General features: G+C 37.8%; 1 protein-coding gene across 1 annotated transcript in view; it reads left to right on the top strand.

Annotated features, from left to right (window-relative positions):
• Positions 1-2371: 2371 nt before the first annotated feature.
• The window catches only part of LOC137290424 (tyrosine-protein kinase Yes-like), a 46056-nt gene continuing 30709 nt past the window's right edge, over positions 2372-17718 (top strand). Inside the window, exon 1 of the mRNA XM_067821350.1 lies at positions 2372-2475. The gene's annotated coding sequence lies outside the window, so the exon portion shown is untranslated. The remainder of the gene's footprint in view (positions 2476-17718) is intronic.

Below are 17718 nucleotides of genomic sequence, written 5' to 3'. Positions count from 1 at the left end.
GCATGCATACAGTGCGCATGTTAGCGACACGTTAGAAACAATTACTACCCGACGTCCGATGTTTTAAACACGAAACGTGATGGTTTTACATTAAAAACCCTTATGACACAGGTCGAATAGATTTCCAGCAAGCAGACTTTACAATTCACATGGCTGCTACAAACTACATGTAGAAGAAATTGCTTATCGGTGTGTTTTATTTCAGAGCACTAATAATGATTCACACATAATAGTAAAAGACGATTTGAACAATTGATATAAAATGTAGCAACTTTAAATGAACTGCTGAAACTGGAGACTGCTGTCAAACTTATTTCAATGAAGTAACATCCACATCTGGTAACATGGTCGCCCAAAAGAACTTGAATAAATGCAACAAAGACGGATTATGAAAACATATCAATCCCAATGAATATTATGATATCTTCTGATGAAGGACAATAGTGATGAAATAACATTGAAGATATCACACTGTAAATGTACTTAAAGGAACAAATCAAAGTTTCATTTATAAAATCAATTTGCTCAAATATACGTTTACTGTACCTCTGGAGCAGGCGTCAATTTACTCCTGGAGTATAAATACTTACGTGAGTAAATTCGTTTTGTGACATTTACATAGTGAATTTACTTACATAAGCAAATATACTCGTGTAAGTAAATGTGTACATGTAAAAGCACGGTAATTAGTCAGCCACTTCATGAATTGATCTCCAGCAATCCATGCTTGTCGAAAGAGGCGACTGACGTGATTGGGTATTTGACACTTGTCATTGTAGACCCAGTTACGTAGATTGATGTTCATGCTGTTGATCACTGGATTGTCTGATCAAGACTCGATTATTTACAGACTTCCGCCTTTATAGTTGGAATATAGCTGAGTGTGGCGTTAAGCAGCAACAAAACCAAACCAAATCTAAGTCAACACCCAGAGAATAATCTTATGTCCTTCCTTACAGCTACAGTTGCTTGGTTAGTGTCATAAAGGATCAACCCGGTATACTTTCTTTCTTCCCTCAGTATAAGGGGTCGTCCATAATTTATGTCAAGGGAGGTGATGATGATTAGGAGATGGGGGTCAGCAATTTTGTTCTGGGGAGGTAGGGGATCATCCATGCAGTGCACAGTCACTAGAGGAATCAGCAATTTTGTACATACAAATATTTTAAAATTATGCATAAAAGGGTTGGGTTGGGGTCATTGATTTCGCACATGACATGTAGGGGGTGGGGGTCACATAATTCGTATATAAATTTTAGAGAAGGCTTATTCACATTGTACAGGCATCCCCACGAAAATAATCATCACTCCCTATAACCATAAATTATGAACAGTCCCTGAAAACATATTCAGAGGAACGGACTTTGATAAAATAAATCCAGATTTATTTAAAAACTGATGACGCTTAAAGTGCAGAAAATTCCTCGCTCAACTTTTGGTTTTCATGTGTCGTAACATTTACTGAATACAAATGTTGTTTTAGTAGTCTTGACGCAGTATAAACATTCATGTTTTAAACTTTCCTTAACACATAATCACGGAAATGTTTTCTCAGCCCATCTGTGTTGTGAAGGACTTTCTGGAAGATCAGTTCTGAAATATGAACGCGACGCTTCGGAGTATATCCTTACTTTAAACTGTATAACAGGCGACGGCGTTTCAAATGGCGTCTGTATTAGATTCTTACCTATGGCGAACACTGAAATTCAGACACCACTTTTGAGGATGGGGTTGTTCGGTGTATGACATATCTGCACGGTAGTATGATATCTTAATCGATTACAGTGCCAACTTTGCATGTAAAACTGTGAATAATGCATAATATCTTACACAGTGATAAAACACAAAAATTCATTCTTCCATAATATCCCAAACTCCCAAAAATATTTATTGCTGGATAGTCGGGTCAAGACTCAAATATTTGCAGGCAGACGTCATAAAGTTTAGATATAGATGAGTGAGGAAATAAACCAAACAAACAAAAATAACATTACACAATGCCATTTAGGAAGTGGTCAAATGTAACAAACAAAACTAACAAACAGTCAGACAAAACAAAACAAAGACAAAAGTAAGGAGCCGTTTGAAGTTCGTAGGATTAGGTGGTATTCATCGTCGTGGAGAAAAATTAAAGCGTAACAGAGCGGTATTTGTTTCAATTCTTTAAATGTGTTGATAAAATGGTTGGGTGGGCCGTATGACGAAAACATTTGGGAAACATTTTGAATCGAACACTCTATTTTGCAAATATCTCGAAGTATGTTACTAAAACGCCTAGTAGTAAATAGACGAGAGTTACTCCCCTTTGCATCTGTCAAACCGGCTAGATGTCGCTTTCCCATGTCAATTTCACGTTCAGCCGCATGAGGTCAAAACAGAATCTACTTCCTGCTTTGAACCTTCGTATCGAGTTTCTGTCAGTATGTAACCATACCATTGGACATCTTCCCGATTGAATCGGACCTAAACTGAGAGGTGAGATTACTGATTTTATTTTATCCTCTTTGTAGTAGTGGTCAGGAAAAATTCTACCACTGACGTACCTTTCATAAACAAACGCAGAAAATAAACAAAGACTGCGAAAAGTTTTTCCGAAGTTTAAACATCCTTGTGCTCACTCTAACATGATGAGATGGCCTTTTCGACCTGACTCGAAGGCGTTGTGTTTGACTTCCTTGTTGTGTTGTCTCCCACAGATATTAACAAACATGGACAAATATTTGGATGAACAAATTGCTCCTCAAAAGGCATAGCAGTCACAACTCGTTTGATCAGAGAATCAATATTCTCATTAGATTTTGAGTCTGTCGGCAGATTCCCGTCTGACTCGACGAGACTTGTGTGGTGTAGTTATGGAGGTGTAGGAAGGTCGCTGGGATTGGGAGGTAGAAAATGAAATACCCACTCACCTGAAGTCTATCGGACCTGTGCCATTATTAAATAGGATTTTATGTGCCATGAATCATGATCTTGGTGAACGAATCTTTATATGGTGATTATTTCAAGTGGTGTTAGTTTACCATGCGTGACAGATTCAACATGGTATGTATCTTGATGTACCATGGTATGTATTTATGATTATTGTTGTTCAGTTCACATTTTATTATTTTTTTTATGAGCATAAACCTGCGTGTAACTCGATGACTTCGCACTATGCCACAGTTCGTTGTAGGCCTTGGCTGGAATATAAGTATATTTAGAAGAACTAAATTGGAAGCAAACTAAAAGTTCTAAACTAATAATCATATTGGACATTATTTATTTATTTATTTATTTATTTATTTATTTATTTATTTATTTATTTATTTATTTATTTTCTCTTCTAAATGATACTAATTTGTCATAATAATCCTAATGAAAATTAAGATGAAATGGTAAAGTTACAGGATGCCGGATACCTTGTGTCAAGTCACCCTAACCCTAACGCAAACCCTCAATCTTACCCTATCTCTACACCTTACCCTAACCCTAAACCAAACCCAAACTCTAAGCCTTACCTAATCTTTACCCTAACCCTAACCAAATGTAATTGTAAACTTGCTTGCTTTCAAAGATGGCAGAAGGTGTCCGTTATTCTGTAGTCTTGCCAATGAAATATTAGATATTTTTGGTTAAATAATTTTTAATCCTTGGTACCTAAGTCAATGTGTCACTTGTAACTTGAGTGTAATGCACTCAATTTGTTAGGAAAGTGTGCTGAAGCCTGACAATAGCAAGTTGGTAAATGTGATCTTAATCAATTACATAATGCTCACTGGTACCCTTAAGCATGTGTCCTATGTCCCTGTGTTTGATGACAGGCTGGGACACACCTGTGAGTAATGATAGGTGTGATTCTGTGAAAGTCTTTAGTTATAATTACCCATAGGTAACACAAGCATACATCAGAAGGGCATTCTTCAACGCCCATGCACTTGCAGCATACTGAGGAATACTAAATAAGGTCAGGATGACCATATCATTTATTGTTTTGATCAGTTCAGACTCGGAGGCAAATATTTGGCTCCAGCAGTAAATGTCAAGCAAACTTCCAAAATTTGAATTTCAGATCATGTTACCATTTTCATATCTGACAGTATGGCTTTGTACAGGTAACTTGAAAAATACACGTAACAGGACCTAAAAAGATGTTTTATAGTGTAGGTTTACATTATTTCACTAGATGCAATGTTATAAGCACCTCATGGTTTAGAAAATAGCTTGAAAAAATGATTAAATTATTTAAATTTGCCTTTCAGCATCTCTCAGTTCAGAATCCCGCATAATCTGTACATGTGTATTGGCATTATATTCTTTATGTTGTTATACATAGCAATTAATATTGTTATAACAATAGATAACAATACTGTGACTCTGTGTCCACTGATCTGTAAACTATATTTTTGTGGTGTGTGCAGACCTTTCATCCATAGTCAAATTGTTCAGTTGTCCGAAGCATATGTTTGAAGAAACTGATTAGATTGCTTGCATTGTTAATGAACTTGTATGTGTTTTGAGGTAATACATCATATTTTGAAGGATTTCATGTTTCTCCCAGTCCCAGTCTAAACTTAGCCTCCATACTTTTTATTACACTCCACTGCTGAGTGCAACAAAACCTAGTAGGAGGTCGCGTCAGGTAATCTTTGAGCCACCTACAAGCATCCAATCAAACGCAAGAAGACCAAAGGATTTAACCAATCGGACAACAGCTACTGTTTAGGGTTTGTCGGGACTTAAAATATTTGCTAGTCACTAACACTGATCCCTCAATAAACGAAAATCTGCATAAAACATTTGGCTTGCAGTGTATATGCTTAGGGTTTCTTAATGACATAGTTACCATTAGATAATATTTCCATAAGCTGACATCCTTGAATACTGACAAAAGCGCTATTTTCAGGAACTGATTACTCACTGCTGACAGTATTGTAGTGTGCTCCATGTGCATTACCTGGTAGCGATCATATGGAAAATAGCATTCGGAATTGTTCGGATACAAACCTTTCCAGGGTAAAAGTTCTAAAGGTATGTGCGAATGTCCACTTTTGGGATTTGGTAAGCTGTGCTCTGATTGGTCAATCTCAAAGATTACCCGACGCGACCTCCTACTAGGTTTTGTTGGACTCAGTGGTGGAGTGTAACGAAAAGTACTGAGGGTAAGTTTACTTAGACTGATGTTTCTCCATATTAGCACTGAGACTAGCGAGAGTTTATGTTGACACTTGAACACAGTTTATAGAACTCCCCAGAAATGTTCATGAACATGATAAAGCCTGTTGCACTTGTACTTCAACACCTGTGGGGACACACCCATCTCCCATTGTTTCCTGTGCTTGTGTCGGACTTGTTCTGTATTGTAGGTTCTCTGCAGGTTTTGTTTTATTATTGTACAAGTGTTGGAGAATAGCTGTCCAATAGTGGTGTTCCAGTGATTTGAAATAATCCAAGGTTGGTTGCAGTGATTAAACAACTAAGCATTCAATTACATTTTCTCATAATCAAACACAAACGTTTTTGGAAATTTTGTTTTAGTGTTTGAAACACTATCATATCCTAGAAGTGAGTGAGTTTAGTTTTACATCACACTCAGCAATATTCCATATATGGTGGCAATCTGTCAGTAATCAAGTCTAGACCAGACAATCCACTGAGCATCGATCTGTGCACTTGGGAATCAATGACATTTATCTAGCCTCATGTAAGAAAGTCGAGTTTTTCATTGGTCCACGTGACTCTGATAAAATACCATGTACATCCATCACGATCCGCGAGCGGGAGTATAAAAGTCGCGTACTTCCGCAACGAAAGTCATATCACCCCGCTACGTCTCAGTGATGACGCGAAGTTAGAAAAGCGTGCATGGACAAGCCTTTAGTAACATGTGGTGCATTGAGGTCAAATGATCAGCTGGTGTCCACATGGCAGCAAGTTGATTCGATGCGTGTTGTTTTGTTTTGATTTAGTGAAAACATTTAGCTAGATAAATGCGTTATCACATCGTGTCTCAGGAAAAACTGGGTTTTATCAGTCCCTCATTAGGTTGTATTACTTACTCGGGACTGATAAAACCCTGTATTTCCCTCGACGCGATGTGATAACTTATAGTGTCAACCAAGTCGGTGAGCCTGACCACCTCATCCCATTAGTTGCCTTTCATGATAAGCATATTCGTCTTTTCTGGCAAGTGTTACTGAAGACCTCTTCTACCCAGGATCTTCAAAGGTCTTACAGACGCTGTCAGGTTCAGGTAACATGTCAAATTCTCAGAAAACTCTGAGGTCATGACTGAATATTTCCTGAAGTGTCCAGGGAGTTTATTACAGGAAATTTTGTCATTACTTTAAGGTAGCAAGTTGCATCATGTTATACTTATCTGCAATGACAACCTGAATAGGAAAATATCAAAAATGTCACTAACCAATATTTTGTTATATTGGCTAGTTGGTAATGAACCTGTCATCAATTATGAGACGTCAACCAATTTCCAACACTACTGTGCATATGGATATTTGGTGTCCACAATGGCTGCCAAGGTGAATAAAGGATTACCGACATTTTGTAAAATAGGGTGTTTCCAAGATGGGACTTTGGTGTCTAGTGTGGATGTCAAGTTGAGGATTGGCTGTCCACGATGGCTTGTCCAAATGCACCACAGTGTGTTTTTATACATGGGCTTTGCTAAGACACATCATAGGCAGTATGATATTTTGAATTACTTTAATGGTTGTTGATAATGTGCTGACCATGTCATTTGTGTGGAAGCTGTACGAAAGTCACCTGGATGCTGCTACATCTAACCACACTACTATAGAGTGTTTAAATCTGTAGCAACTCTACCTGGAGATTAAATTCTTTTGCTTGAATTTGGCACAAAGCTTATATCTGTGCTTGCTTAGCAAGATCTTGACACTTTGGTACATATTTGCAAAACAAAACATAAAAAAGAATGCTTGAAATTTGAAGACCCAATGTTCCTCGTACCATCTCATTGAAGTGCATGTGGGAGGAAATAAAATCTTGAATAAAACTTCAGGCAGACTAATGTATCATTAAAGTTAGCAGCAACACTGAACAGTTCCAGTGCCCTTCAGGGTCATGGGTGGCCTGGTTTTCTAATGCAGCCTGTTGTGTCCCTTGGATATGCCAGAAACCCATGATTTCGGGTTCAAATCCTGACATTGGTTTTATCACAATGGTCCAAAATTAAGATTTCGATTTTTTTCCAGTGATCTTCTATATCAAGCTCATACACAGCATAACCAGAATATTGCTCACTGCTTCATTAAACAAGATTCACACACTGTAATTCCTATCATAATATGTGTGTAAGTACTTAATGAAACAAAATATCCTTCCATGATAATCCTCTAGTTGATACATCTCTAATGATACTGTTATCCTTCTGTGCATACTGAGATTTTTTAAGGCAAAATGACACAGCATTGTTCAATTGGAGACTTCCTATTTGTGCACTTACATACACTGCATATGTTTGCAGAATGACAAAAAAGCATGACATTAGTCTAGGATAGCTGTCTTCTTCCTCTTTGTGGATGAACCTGGAGTAAGTGAGTTTTGTTTTATGCTGCTCTCAGCAATATTCCAGCCATATGACGGTGGTCTGTAAATTTGAGTCTGGATCAGACAATCCAGTGATCAACAGCATGAACATCAGTCTACACAATTGGGAACCGATGATGTGTGTCAACCAAGTCAGCTAGTCTGACCACCCAATCCCATTTGTCACCTCTTATCACAAGCATAGTCTCCTTTTATGGCATGCATGGGTAGCTGAAAGCCTTTTCTATCTTGGGCCTTCATGGTTGGATGAAACTTGAATCAAGTCCAGATGAGAGGATGTATGATGCTGATGATACAAGCTGACATCCTTGTATTGTCTTGTAGAGTCGTGATGATGTGTGGGTGGTTGTAAGGAGTTTTTTTCCAGTACACTGCTAATTGTCAGTTGTAATCATCCCGTGACCTAAAGTTATTTTTTCATTAGAAAAGATGGTTGTTGTGACAAAGACAAAATGTCAAAATGGTGATTGGATAGTTATCCAAAATGTTATTAGTTATCAATGTTGAGGATTGGTTGTCCACAATGGTTTGTTCAAATACAGTACACAGGATTTGCTGCGATACTGCAAAGTCATTATGACTTGTTTTTAAGTTTGCATGACCAGGGCCCCGTTTCACAAAAATGTTGTAGAGCTATGACAGTCGTAAATCAGTTTCACAGTATAAGAGGTAGAATACTATCAGGAAAGTTACGAGATCTTTGGCCTACGAGAGCTTTGGTGCGTCGTTACTGCTGAGTCATGTATTTGTAGTTAAAACATGGTCACTCAGACGCTACTTAATTTTCTGGTACCATTTCTGTCTAGCAAATGGTGGGTTGTATTTGTGTGGACTCTAAAATATAGTCACTGAAATGAACAAATGTTTCAGAAAAATTACTTTTTAAATTATCTCAATGAAATATTATGAAAGGTACTAACAGGCTTTTTCAGTGTCGTAGTTCTCTCAGTTTCTCTTTGGAATCATTTAAATATTTGGTGCAAGGTGTGGATACTAATCATGCTGATGGACAGCTACCTTCACTTCAGGATGATTGAAAGGCCTGGATTACACTACCAGCAGATGATAAACTGCAAAAGCAGATCTAAAGGATCAGATGCGAGCAACAGTTAGTCCTTGCAAATGTGTGAATATATGAGTTCAGTAAATCATGACATCGTGATTGGTTTGGTGTGCTGAGTACATACATATATGACCATAGATCCAAGGATGTCTGAGGTTTTAGTTTTGGCAAACTAAAGCACATTGGTTTCAACATAGGTTTACTATTACGTTTTGTCTGTTTACAACATGTATTTGCCAAGCATGTCTGGTAGCTGTGTACCACATTGTTGTAACAGCTCGCTGAACTGATATAACTGTTTCCACATTGTTGTAGTAGCTCACTGAACTGATATAACAGTGTACCACATTGTTGTAACAGCTCGCTGAACTGATATAACTGTTTCCACATTGTTGTAGTAGCTCACTGAACTGATATAACAGTGTACCACATTGTTGTAACAGCTCACTGAACTGATATAACTGTTTTCACATTGTTGTAGTAGCTCACTGAACTGATATAACCATTTACCACATTGTTGTAACAGCTCACTGAAGTGACCTAACCATGTACCACGTTGTTGTAACAGCGCTCTTTGAACTCATATAGCTGTGTACCGCATTGTTGTAACTTCTGACTGAACTGATATAACCGTTTAGCACATTGGTACAACAGCTCAATGAACTGATATGGCTGTGTACCACATTGTTGTAACAGTTCATTGAACTGATATAACCGTTTACCACATTGTTGTAACAGCTCAATGAACTGATATGGCTGTGTACCACATTGTTGTAACAGCTCATTGAACTGATATAACCGTTTACCACATTGTTGTAACAGCTCACTGAACTTGTATAACTGTGTACAACATTGTTGTAACAGCTTACTGAACTGATATAGCTGTGTACCACATTTTTGTAACAGCTCACTGAACTAACATAACCTGTTTACCACATTCACTGATTTCTTATACTTTTCAATCCCCTTATATAAGTTGACTGAATTTATTTTTCATCCAATTGTCATACCATTTCACTGACTGATATGTTGACTATTATAGAATAGTTCATTAAACTGATAAATTGTTTCACCATATTGTTGCACCATTTAACTCCTTAGTCTATTTGTCTCTGAGAAAATAAATAGACTATTATTGTGAGTAAGCATTGGTGGATTGTATGTATCTAGTGCTATATTCCAACAGTGATCTACCCAGTACTCCAGGGCACCTTCCGCTGGAACTGCTGTCAGGGTGAGGGATGGGGTGGGGTGAAGCAGATCTGCATCTGTTTCTGTAGTCACATCTCCAGTTGTGATTAGCAGCAGCTGGGCTTTGTGATGCATCTGAACTTGCTCCTTCTGTTTTGAGGAGTAGTCTGTTCGGCTTCACTTCATTTTCATCTGTCTGCCTATCAGTCATTTCCATGGAGATTGTAACTTTGTTACCTGGCTCAGGAAAACACTTGTGTGAATAATGATCTGTAGGGAATCTAAGACACAGCTAATACTACTTGCCCAAATACTACCTCCAACATGGGATTTATTACCTAGAACACTGAGTAGCGTATACCATTCCTAACGTACATGTGTATGTAGGAAGAAAGTGCTGAAATGCAAACTTGAATTTTTTGGTGACCATGGCATTATAATGTATTACAAATATTTGATATGTAGTCATCTATTTTTGGATGTAGGTGAAATCCCTGCAGATTTTCAAAGAATTTCTGATTGTTCTTTGACATTGACTAATCACCATCCAAGATGTATGGTCAAATATGGTAATCTTGTCCTATCAAAATGTTATTGATAAGATCATGATCATGAAATCAATGCTCTAATGTCATTTGTCTGTGCAGAAGAATCTGTCAACAGAATATACATGCTTTAAGTATACACGTTTCACAGCAGAAATGTTTAAAAAGCATGTTATTCCCATCTTAGTTAATGTTATCTTGACCACCCAATCCTGTACGTCACCTCGTCTGACAAGCATGAGTTGCTGAAGATCAATTCTTACCCAGATCTTCATGGACACACAGAGTGAACTGACTGACAGCCTTGCATTAGGCTTGTTTGTATGTTGTTTGGCCTGGCTTTATGTGTTTCTTTGTGCCCGACTAATGTGGATGGCTTCATGATATTGACCACTGGTTTGTCAGACTTGTTTATATCCATGCTGTCATATAACTTAACATCATGCTAGCCTTACACTGAGACAGCTGATGATGCAAGCTGATGGTGAAATTTGCCTCCAGTGATACTCATATCAAAAGGGTAGAAAAAATATAAGAACATCTGGAAGCAAATCGAATTAATTTGTTCAAGTTTTGTTTTTTAGAAAATATTTAACCATGATTGTTTCATAATTGTAAACCAAAAGTCACTGTGTTCTGTAATCTGATTGGTTGAAAAACATGATCAAATGGTATTAGATTCCCGGAAACTGCAAGACTATTCACTGCGTATTTACACGTAAACAATTGTTTTGTTGTGTCATCAACAGTGGTGACGTCATTCAAATCATATTGTGACGTAAAGTTAGAATGACTTCACAAATGAGCAACTCCAGATGCTACCATGGGAACCAGCTGAAACGGCCAGCTGATGACACTTTACTGCTGTACTCATACTCGATGTAAACGAGTGCAGACAGTAAAACCCCTTTGGTTTACTTTTTTGTTTACAATGTCGATAAACATCATGTGTTGGCCAATTTCCGGGTGTTATTGAGTATTTGAAGCACGGGAATATTTCATTTGAAACCTCCGGCTGACGCCGTCGGTTCCAAATGCATTCCCGTGCTTCAAATACTCAATAACACCCGGAAATTGGCCAACACATGATGTTTATCTCCTAATTAGAACATGTTGAAACACTTGAAATTTGGCAATAATCTTTCCAAGTTTAATTTTTCTAGAACAAGTATGAATGACGATTGTTCTTTGACTTAGAACACATGAAAACAAATTAAAGTTAATCTTTTCAAGCACGTATATGATTGTGATTGTTCCAGGAAGGTATAAGTATTACTTACTGCGCTGTCCTGCTGAGGTGCCATCCCTCATGGCCTAGTTTTGTTTTTGTTCCTGGTGTCACACAATTCTAAGAAGAGATCAGCCTGTGATGCTGACACTCAGGAAGTTAGGAAATGACGAGAGTTTGGAAGTGTGCAAATTATATGCGTATAGATATTTCAAGTTAGAGAGAACCTTTGCACATTCATAGAGCCTTAGTATTGAAGGTTTCTTGTGCCCATCCATGTGGATTAGTCTTGTGACCATTTTTTGTAGTGGAATTTGCTGTCCTTGGAGTCATTTCAAGAATATTGATGGTAGTGGATGATAGTTTGAACAGACATCTTCCCGAAGGTAATAAATCTTTTTCCATGCTTATTTTCACACCACAAGACACGATGAAGACAGTGGATGGGAGTCAAGTCATCTTGTCACTGTTTTGTTATGGTTGTGTTTGTATTAAGCTCTTCGTTTATGATCAGGAACTAATACTTCATTTCTTTTCCAGATTCTTCCTGGTTTAATATTTGAGGTTGATGTTTAGAAAAATCATGATCCAGTGTTGATTGGAGGGGTCTTTTTTGAGGGTATGTTTATTTGTAATACTGTGTTGTTTTGTGATTTTAAAACATTCTAAACGGACAGCAGTGTTTAGAGTCAGACAGGTCTTATTTGTTAACATGAGTAAGAAACAGAATGAGAGGAAGTGTTTTCCTCCCCAGCATACAGGGGTTCAAAAACTTCTTTAAAACCAACTTGCCACAGGGCAAGGGGCTTCAAGAAAGTAACTTGTCCTGACTAATTTTCCACTTGTCCTGATTTTAGGACACAATGTTTGATGTTATGTTTACTGGTCTATTTATCGAAGAGTGATAAATTTCAAAGAACGATAACTCAAAATTACTGTCATTGTAGAATGTAATAGCTACATTATGAGCAGATATGAAATGAAATCCAAGTTTATTTGCAGTGTGAAACCATAAGTGGAAATTATCTAGTAGTCCATGGACAATTTAGGTACCATTATTTGATTGCCTGAAAATTATGGCAGTGAAATGAAACCTGGCTTGTCCCAGGCATCGGGCGATGGAATTTTTTAACCTTTGACACGTAATAAATTCAGTGGTAAGGAGACTTTGTATTCTCTGATGGTGTGTACATGTGTAATACTGTGTTGGGTTTTTATTTGAAATCATTCAAAACTAACAGCAGTGTTTACAGTTGGACATTTATTAACATGATGAAGGACAGAATATATGTTCAGAATTGTTTTACAGTTGTAAATTGTTGGTCATACTATCAGACTAGTTTGTCTGACTAGGACTTGACTGTTTACACTTTCTGGCTGTGTATCTTCACTGGCTACTGTTGGTCATGCAGTGAAGGGCGAGGAGTGAAAGTGGAAAACTTTCATTTGGCTGCCATGTGGCCGAAATATTGCTGACTGGCTGCTGCTGACTGACATTCAACCACTATATCATGATGACAGGAAGGTCTATATGTAGCGAGAGACTGTGCTTACTGGTCTTCAAATTCATGAAGTAGACATGACTCAACGCTGCTGATGAAGCTCAATCATCATAAGTCCTGCAATTCATGTCATAACTGGCACATACCTCTTTGGTGATGGTCTTTCCTCGTCTGAGATGATTGGTATGGTTCACCTTAACATAAAGGTAAGGTGAAACACTCACTTAGAGTCACTTCATGTTTGTGGGGCAGACAGCCTATAGATGAAGAGTGAGTCAGGGTTGTTTCATGGTGCTTTCAGCAATATTCCAGCAATATCATGGCGTGGGTCACCAGAAATGGGCGTCACACATTGTACCCATGTGTGGAATCAAATTCAGGTTTTTGCAGTGACGAGTGGACACTTTAAATACTAAGGCTATCCCATTGCCCCAGAGATAAGGAGGCCAGTCTGATTCAGACATCTATGAATCAGACAAACTGAGCATAATGTTGTCCTTTACCTCTATGTCAAGATGGAACACAACGTGATATGAGGTATCCTTGACACAAAGCTCTCAACTTCAAAAGAGCGAATTATTAGAAACATCAGATAGGACTCAGTGGCTCAATATCTTCATGAGGTCAGGGTGCAGTGTTTCCTAACTGACAGAGGCAGTTTGCCTGCTGCTAAATACTGTTGGTATTAGCGACATTACATAAAATCTGAGGAACAAGACCCACCTCCCACGGGATTTATTAGAAATGTGATATTATTTGATATGGGGAAAAAGTGTTTCCTCTGCTCTCTGTCAATGCTTGTTTTATGCCTTGGCAGGTTGATGACAAGAATCCCCTTATCCCCTTTGAAGGACAGACTCTTAGTTAAGAGGCATGCTTGGTAAATATTGCATTTTACATCAGAAAACAACATGATTGTATGATATGATTGTAGTTTTTATTCAGACTGGTTTATCAGTGGATGAAACCCATGCTTCTTGTTGGTGCAACCTCAGAGGTAATTGTAACTGAGGAACACTCACTCACTCATGAACAAATGAATGAACGAATGAGTCAGCCAGCGGGCATGTGTCAGTTTGCTGGTCTTTGTATGCGCAGATGATAGCTACAGGAAAATCCTATCTGAACACAAGCAGGAAGTGTTCCACAATGTGTCCTCCACAGCTTTGTGTGTGCTTATCAGTGACTAACTTACATAAGTAGGTGCACATAAGGACAGTATGGTTGATCTGTATACATACATATCATTTTACATCAGAATAGTCACTATATAGAATGGATGTCACTATTATAGAATACTGGCTGAGGATTTTGGCAGGGGTTGGTTGGTATGTGTGGCAGTTTTGTAGTCAGTATCCAAGTGACTAGGTGTCTCACTTGTGTTGGTGTAGAATCAGTTGCAGCCTTCAAACTCAATCATGGGCCATGGTGGCAATAGGGTGTTTTGCCGCAGTGTAGTCAAGTGTGGGCATTGATTATGAGCTCAGCTTTATTTAGCAATAACATGAGCACATGTATACACCCATGCACACAGTAATCTGGAACCATTTATCATGATTAACATCATAACTTTGTCTTTCATTCACATTTTCTCTGCTTACACTGGTGCACATGTATGTACTTAGAACTACACCTGCGCAAACTGTACCTTAATTGATACACCTGTACTTGCTGATACACCTGTACATACTGATATATCAATGCATACAAATATACCTGTATATACAGATATATCAATGCATACAGATACACCTGTACATACAAATACACCTGTAGATACTTACATCTATGCATACAGATACACCTGTACATACAAATACGCCTATACCTGCAGATACTCCTGTACAAATTAGAGCTGCAACAATTTGTTGAACAAATACACTTTGTGATGAATATGATATTGTGATGAATATTGGGTAACGAATATGAATAATTATTCACAAACACAATATTGTAGTTGCGTCATTGATGCACAATGTGGAAACCCCATGTTGACTTTAAATTTGTCATGGTAATGACCTGTGACCTGACATGACAAATTTGGTATGTAATAGGCTAATAGTTATAGTCTACAGTACCATGTACAGCCATTGCAAACTAACATGACTTGCACTGCTGAGAGGCTAGTATGTATTCTTGTATATTTCACTTTGGAAAAGGACATAAGGGCTCAAGTAAAACATGCTCTGTTTAAAAATTGTAAGTATTGATTCATTTTCAGTTCTGGTTACCACGAAAACTTAATTGAATTCATAAAGGGGTACATTTTGATTCACTGAACATGAGAGTGTATTGTAACGGCCTTAGTACATACAGATACATATGTAGCAACTGATACATTTGTATACATTTTACATAAAAATTCACCTGTGCACATACTGATATACCTTTAAACTTGTACACAGATGCACCAATAGACACTGATGAACATATCCATCTTAGCACACCTGTCCATTGACACACCTGCATGCATGGATATACCTGTGCCACTTACAGTGGATATCTGGGAAATAGTTGGGAAGTCAGACACAGCGGCCATCTTGTTTTAAATATGAAACTCATCAAAATGCATCTTCTGTCAGCTTCATTAACAGATGTAGAAATGAATGAAATATTTTTAAAAGATGTCTTTATCAAACTTTATGACTGTTGTTTATTAACAGTTCCAGTGAGCTAAACTTGTGAACGTCTGGGTTAAAATATTGGCCATAGTAACCCATGCTTGTTGTAATTGGCGACTAATGGGATCAGTTGCTCAGGCTCGTTGACTTGGTTGACACATTTGTGCAGATCGATGCTCATGCATGGTAATCACTGGATTGTCTGGTCCAGACTTGCTTATTTCAAGACCCCTATATAGCTGAACTATTGCTGAATGTGGTGTAAAACTACACTCATTCAAGTCAGCTGTCATATTTTATTACTACAGTGACATTGTTATCACAATACATAGACGTGACACTGTATATCATTGCAATCTTCGAGCACCTGCTTTTTTTTATTTACATGCTACACATGGAATGGGTGTGTACCACTGGGCCACTATCTACCTTACCTATCACAACAGCATTGAGATAGTACCCGTTAGGTACACCAGTCTTATGCATGGGGATTGTACATTCAGGAAGTACTTGGGTGACCTACATGTGCATAGATTTGCATGTATGTTTGACACTGTGGTAAAGCATACCCATTAGGAACACTGTGTCACATGCAGAGGTAAAGTCCTTTATTTCATATTCTAGTTACAGAGGCATTTTGGTGTTGTTCAGAACCTTAACTAGGTGACAAGTGACATGTGTGTCTCATTTGTCTATATGTCACTGTTTGCTGTGCTGTTGAGTCACTTGGATTTGTGAAAAAGACAGTTCATGGGTTCAGGTCCACACCCTGGTTATGTTACAGGGTGTCTATGTGATATACCTGTGCTTTGGGGTTTTACTGCTAAGGTAAATGTCATACCTGGTCACAATGGACCTGTTCAAGAAGACAAACAGTTGTATGAAATGATTTGCCAAGGAGACCTGATCAACATACTCTCTTTTAGGTTATGTAGTGTGGGTTGTTTTTTTTTTCAGATTGAATTGGTCCTTATTATTGTAGTTTCTTGTATAATGGAAACTTGTTTATTATGGACACTTGTGTATTGTGAACACTTGTGTATATAAATGCACTGATTCTTGGATGCATGTTCTTGTCACATTGCTTCAGGAGTATAAAGTCTTTGAGGAGATGAAAGCAAACATATTTTGTGAAAATATTTGTCATGGAGACTATGAAACAAACAAAAATCCCGATTGTATTTAGAGCAGACACCATGATTACCATAGTTTAACTCTCAATAACAAGCATAGTCCTGTAGAAAGAGATTTTGAATGTGTTAAACATGAATTGTCAAATAGTCTTTCGTACTGATGTTCATAAGCTTTCAAAGGTCTCTCATGATAATGCAGTCTTTTGTCCCCCTGTTGCCTCCACGTGACAGCAGAACAGTATTTTCTGGCATACTGTCACCTAAAATTGAATTATATGGTCATGTAAATTAAGATTGTGTCAGAAGTTTTTTCCAGTTCCTTACTAACAAGGCGTATGTGGGCCATTGGGTCACAATGGCATTTCCAAGTCTTTCCAGTCATATAATGTGACAAGCATGAGCTACTGAGGAACTAGTCATCCATCCAATCTCCAAAGTCCAATAGTTATACAAAATGCAGACATGGTAGATAATTACAAAGTATATTAATGCTTTTCCTGCTTGAGGACAAGTCAAACTTGTATCCATTTCCGCATCCTTCTGACACACGTTGATTGATTTCACCCAAATTAAGCTTGTGGCTTGCACTTTTTTGTGAAAACGTCTATGAATATGTTATGTTAAACAACAAGGTTCAAAAGGAGCATAAAATATCAAATAACAAGGCCGCATCAAGTGTCAATTAGGTGTATGTTCAAAGGACATTGTACAAATGTGATAGTTCTGAGGTCATTGTCATAGGTCATGGTCATAGGTCATAGGTCATCAAATTGTAATTCTTCAACAGATATGGAAGCCGCTGAAATATCTACAAGTTAAAGAAGCAATTACACAAAATGGGTGACATGGCTGCTATTTTCTGTGAGTCATTA

This window comes from Haliotis asinina, chromosome 7 (assembly GCF_037392515.1).
Source record: "Haliotis asinina isolate JCU_RB_2024 chromosome 7, JCU_Hal_asi_v2, whole genome shotgun sequence".
In the NCBI taxonomy this organism is placed as follows: domain Eukaryota; kingdom Metazoa; phylum Mollusca; class Gastropoda; order Lepetellida; family Haliotidae; genus Haliotis; species Haliotis asinina.
This window is presented reverse-complemented; position numbering and strand designations above follow the sequence as displayed.